Genomic DNA, 6,045 nt, shown 5'->3' on the forward strand with positions numbered 1-6,045 from the left:
TGGAATAAGACGCTGGAACCAAGCATGGGCCAGATAATTCGCGTTTATTTTCTGGTTTTGCATCGTACTAAGGTGGTACGATATCAATATCAATGTTTGGTTCATTTTCGTCATATTCGTAGCATCTTAAAATAGGTACTAACCTTCCAAGAATGTTATACAATTTTTAACTGGATTTTTCTCGATTCATTCTCTCTATGTTACAGTTGTAATAGTAAGTAATAGTCTTTTGATATCTGACATGTGCATGGAACGATGCGATTTCTTATAAAGATATTTCTCTTAATAACTTGGACTTAATTCACTAAAATGTCTATTGAAATACCCACTTGTCAGGAAGAGAAATCTTGATAATTTAGCACAACATACTGCTGATATGCATATGCAATGCATTACTATCATAATACGATTCTCCTGGTGTTTTGACACATTTTTATTTATCTGTTATTTTTTTTTTCGTTTTTAATAAGTGAGATCTCTTGTTTCTGTATTTTCCTCTACTTGTTCCTCATGAACACCATATTCTTTGGAAGCTTGAATTTCAAGTCAATGGCCCTTTTGGTAGGCTTGGTCCATACGAATAGGCTTCATCTTCTGAATAATAATAATAATAATAATAATAATAATAATAATAATAATAATAATAATAATAATAATAATAATGGTAATAACAATAACTTATTATTATTATTATTATTATTATTATTATTATTATTATTATTATTATTATTATTATAAACAAAAGAAAATCAGCTTCGGTGTACGATATGAGGGTACATAAACATAGATTATTTTAAAATAATTAGCTAAAAAATGCATTCTGACCCAGAATAATATTTCTTAAAAGAATTACTTTCTATTCGGTGTGGATTTTTCTGACTTTTTTTGGAGAGCTTTTGTTTAAATAAAGCTTGTAAACTATATCAAAATTCAAACGGGATATTGCTAAGTTTAATTGTGCCTTATTCAAGCGATCAGTCATTTTTGACAGAGGGTTAAAATAAGTTTCCCATTTCAAATTAGGTTGATATGAAAATGTTATGGGCAACGTATACACTGTAGAATCTTAATTTAATGAGATTCTCTGGATGAAAGAAGATTTTCCTGTTTTACACGTTTTCCAATATGGCTGCCTTGGCGCGTGATAGTGACGTCATTCCATATACGTGGAATCGAATGGGACTTAAATCTTCCAAATAGTTATTGGTTAATGGTTACTCACGACGGGCATATGCAACAGCAGGCACACACACATCATATATATATATATATATATATATATATATATATATATATATATATATATATATATATATATAGGTGTATGTGTGTGCGTTTATATGTATATACATACATATATCTATAAAGAGAGACAGAGAAGGCTAAATGTATGAATATCCTTTTTCACATATTCAACGCCACAGTAGAAAACATGTCCATCTCATAGGTGTAAAGGGAGGTTGTAAAATAGTTGAAAATGCTTTGGTGGAAAGGAGGAAATATAAAGAGGACTGCAAGAATTTTAGAGCTAGATTAAAACCATTCATAGAATTATTTGGATACCGCAAAAGTAGTTTCCTAATTCCTAGACAAGGTGCATCTAAGGTTTTCACTCCAGGAAGATGATAGAAATGTCTACATAGCAGCAATATTTCCTAGGTGCAATTGTAATGGAAATTCATATACTCACCAACCACACAAACAGAAACCAAAAATGATCTCAAAGAGATATCCTAAAGTTCTCAAAACTAGATTCCACACCTGATGCCTAAATGTCAACAACATTTCCCCAGCAAAATCTTTACGACGAGATATTAAGTGTTAATGGACGAATATTTGGGATTTCTTATCAAAATAATCGTTCATGAATTGCCATTAAAAAGGATATATAAGTTGAATAAAATTAGCTTAAAGAACCTCATTTTGCCCTTGCAGCAGCTATTATAAATAGGATCTTTTTAGGCAACAAGTACACACGGTCTCCAACAGTGAACAAATCACGATCAGACTAGCAGCTTTTTTTGCTCTCTGACTTTGGCTGAATTTAGGTAAATATACGACTATACTGCATATATATATATATATATATATATATATATATATATATACTATACTATATATATATATATATATATATATATGTATGTATGTAAGTATGTATGTATGTATGTATATATATACGTGTATATATGGAAAGGAGTTCGTACGAAGATGACAAGTGTGTCAAAATTCATACGTATAAGCGTAACCCTCTCTATAACCCGTTTTATTATTCACTGGTATATCAATAAACTAAAATATTTCTTTCTTTTTTTTTTAGTTGTTTCAGAAGAAAGATGTTAAGACTCTTCTTTCAGTTACTCCTGATCGCTGTGAGTATTTCTCTCATAGACAGTGTACAGCTAAAGATCATTTATATCATATATCCATTTGGGCATAATTCGCACAAGTCAATACCTCTGAGCAAATTTCCGCCACTCTTATATGACAGGCGTTTGCCTTTTTTATACTCAACAGGTGCTGGGCATTTGCTGTGCCCATGGGCGCGAAGTTGAAGCTCCTTCGAAGAACGACTTTAAGGGGAATGCCCTTGAGGAGAATGTCCCTAAAGAAGACAGGTAAGTGAGAAGTCACTTTCAGTGAAATACTCTGAATCTTCATTCCGTAAAATTCTAGTCCCTTCTTGAACGAATAAAAAATACTCGGATTTGAGGTCTCTTGATCACTAACGATCCGTCACTGTTTAAGCGAACTGGTGGAACTTATTTCTAACAAGCCTTTGAATGCTCTAGCCAACGTGACATTTTCAAACCAAATGTCCTCAAAAGATGAGCAAATTAGAAGTTTTGAATAACATCAAAATCTCTGGAGCCTATAACTCAGAATGGGGAAGAAATTATTTACGCCAGTTCGCTAGAGATGAATTGATCACAGTGCTCCCTGAGAGGCAAATGAAACACATTTCTAAAATAATAATATTCCTTTGTCTCAGTATTTCCTAAGAGGTCAAGGAAAAATAACTCCTATGTAAAGGTGTCCCTAAAGATGTTATTCCTTGGTCTCAGCACTTCCTAAGAGGCCAAGGAAAAACAACTCTTAAATCAAGGTATCCCTAAAGCTGATATTCCTTTCGCAGGTACTATAACTACGGTTACTGCTGGCCAGTTGGTTACTGGTACAGCGTATACGGCATGTATGATTGGTGCAACTATGTATGCTTCTACAATCCTCCATACTGCCCCTACTACTATTGCAGATGCTACTATTACTATTAATAGCACGTCTGCTCCGGACTTCGCTTTTGCAGTTTGAAAGTAAACTTCAAGAAGACTCAGAGAGACTGTGGAAAATGCTCAGACTTGACTTCATACTTTCAAAGAGACATTACCACGTTACCAAAGCCTAAAATAATCATAGCATCCATCAGGATTTTTTTTTTTTTTTTTTTGCGAAAAAAATAGAGGTCTGTAATGGAAAATTTCAAGAGCAACAAGTAAAATTACTAATCAACACGAACAGGAAATAATGTTTGTCAGAATTTTGAACTCTGGAACTTACAAGTAACCAAATACTTATAGTTTGGTATTTAAATCTAAATACATAACACCTGTAAGATCTTATGAAGCTATTCTTACGTTAAATTGACTGAGATGTTATGATTATATTTTGGATGTAATTCTTAGTGAAAAAATTATTCTCAAATTTAGGAGTTTTGGAGTTTGTCTTATATTGATTCATAATGTTTGAGAAACTGCTTATCATTAACTGTACAATACCTGTTCATTTTGAATAAATAAAGATGGAATGAAGCACAATTTCTATTGTTTCATTATGCTAAATACATTGGTCGTATTTTCTAAACGTTTAGCAGATGTTAAGATCAATCAATTAGCTATTTTTCACTTCATCGATCCTGTTGTGAAGAAAATGTAATATGCAACAGGAACTTCATTGTAATAGCATTCTTGAATAACTCTTCAATTAGCTTGCTAAAAAAACGAAAAAGAAGAAGAAGAAGAAGAAGAAGAAGAAGAAGAAGAAGAAGAAGAAGAAGAAGAGTAGAAAAGGTTAGAAAACTGTTCCCAGTTCTTGGACGTCATATGAAGGACCTAAGTTTACTTGATTAAATGGACGCCTACTCTACCACGCCCCTTCTCGAGGCTACTATACACACTCAATTTATAATTTCATTCATTTACACGAATATCTAGTAATTCTGTTTTTCTTGCTGCCGTGTACGACAGTTCACTCGTCAACTGCATTAAATGTACGTTAGAGACTAAGGACATAATTCTTGAGCTTTTCATGTGCAAAGGTGTCTTCGACAGTGAACGTGCGTTTACATACGATTGTTTACGAAGAATTACACGTCATTCCTGCCTTACCATAATGCCGAGAGTTAGTAAAAGATACTTAGATACTTGCAAGAGGCTCGAGGGAAATGTGATGGAAGAAAGAATTTCTAGACATAAAAAAAAAGTGTTCAAAAGCTCTCCGTCTCTTCTCTGTGTGTAAGAGGAGAGAGAGAGAGAGAGAGAGAGAGAGAGAGAGAGAGAGAGAGAGAGAGAGAGATCCCGTGCTGATAACGAAGTGAATGCCAAAACAAAGTCAACGGCGTTATCTCTCAAAATTCTCATTCAAAATAATTTTGTATCTATTCATGGGTGAAGTTTAAGTTCAAAAATGCGTTGATTTAACGTTCATCATCCGGATACGCGTCCGAACTCAGACTTACCAGCTGAAGAATAATACTATCAACTTCAATATCTGTTCCTAAAATGAAGGTTATTGATGATACAATGAAATTTTCCTGCTAAGGAAACGCTGAACTTATGTAGAATGCAGAAAGGGGAAATCAGCCATTGGGTGAGTAACCATCAAAATTAGACCATTATCTGTTCAACAAATAATGCTTTATTTTCTTAGAATATTATCATGACCAAAACTTTAATAGAGATTATCTTTGGAAAGTGAACGATTTTTTTAAATAACGAGACGAATTTTCAACAGAAGCTGAAGTTAAGGAATCCGGAAAAAATACCAAGTTTTTTTTCACTTGAAAATTTGAATGAAGTTGTGTTAAGAAAAAGGCATTTCAAAATAATTTGTCCAAAAGTATTTTGCCTGTTAAGTGTGAATGTCATTCAGGCATCAGGTATATAATCTAATTTTCAGAATCGTATGAAATATGCACTCTACTCTCGCTCCAAAATCTGTTTACTGCGTTGCTGGTGAATATTGTCCCAATAAAATGTCCGCTCATAAAAAATTTGCCCTCCGTTTCATGCTGTCTCCGTCGTAAATGAAAGGTTCCTTGGGGTGATTTTGCGGGGTGAATTTTGTTTAAAGTTAAAGGATTAAATCTGTGCATTTTTTTATATTCTCAGGAGAAAAGATAAAGAATAATAATAATAATAATAATAATAATAATAATAATAATAATAATAATAATAATAATAATAATAACAAACCAATGCACGGACAATACATGAGACAGACTAAAGAACTAGCCAGCGATGACACATGGCAATGGCTACAGAGGGGAGAGCTAAAGAAAGAAACTGAAGGAATGATAACAGCGGCACAAGATCAGGCCCTAAGAACCAGATATGTTCAAAGAACGATAGACGGAAATAACATCTCTCCCATATGTAGGAAGTGCAATACGAAAAATGAAACCATAAACCACATAGCAAGCGAATGCCCGGCACTTGCACAGAACCAGTACAAAAAGAGGCATGATTCAGTAGCAAAAGCCCTCCACTGGAGCCTGTGCAAGAAACATCAGCTACCTTGCAGTAATAAGTGGTACGAGCACCAACCTGAGGGAGTGATAGAAAACGATCACGCAAAGATCCTCTGGCACTATGGTATCAGAACGGATAGGGTGATACGTGCAAAAAGACCAGACGTGACGTTGATTGACAAAGTCAAGAAGAAAGTATCACTCATTGATGTCGCAATACCATGGGACACCAGAGTTGAAGAGAAAGAGAGGGAAAAAATGGATAAGTATCAAGATCTGAAAATAGAAATAAGAAGGAT

At 33.8% G+C, this 6,045-nt stretch overlaps 1 long non-coding RNA gene across 1 annotated transcript; it reads left to right on the forward strand.

The window, feature by feature from the left end:
• Nucleotides 1–1,925: 1,925 nt before the first annotated feature.
• LOC135217319 (uncharacterized) lies at nucleotides 1,926–3,815 on the forward strand. The gene is made up of 4 exons (XR_010315102.1): nucleotides 1,926–2,048; nucleotides 2,321–2,372; nucleotides 2,518–2,618; nucleotides 3,137–3,815. It is a non-coding gene; the product is annotated as an uncharacterized LOC135217319 (long non-coding RNA).
• Nucleotides 3,816–6,045: the final 2,230 nt, after the last annotated feature.

Source organism: Macrobrachium nipponense, chromosome 7, assembly GCF_015104395.2.
Source record: "Macrobrachium nipponense isolate FS-2020 chromosome 7, ASM1510439v2, whole genome shotgun sequence".
Lineage (NCBI taxonomy): Eukaryota > Metazoa > Arthropoda > Malacostraca > Decapoda > Palaemonidae > Macrobrachium > Macrobrachium nipponense.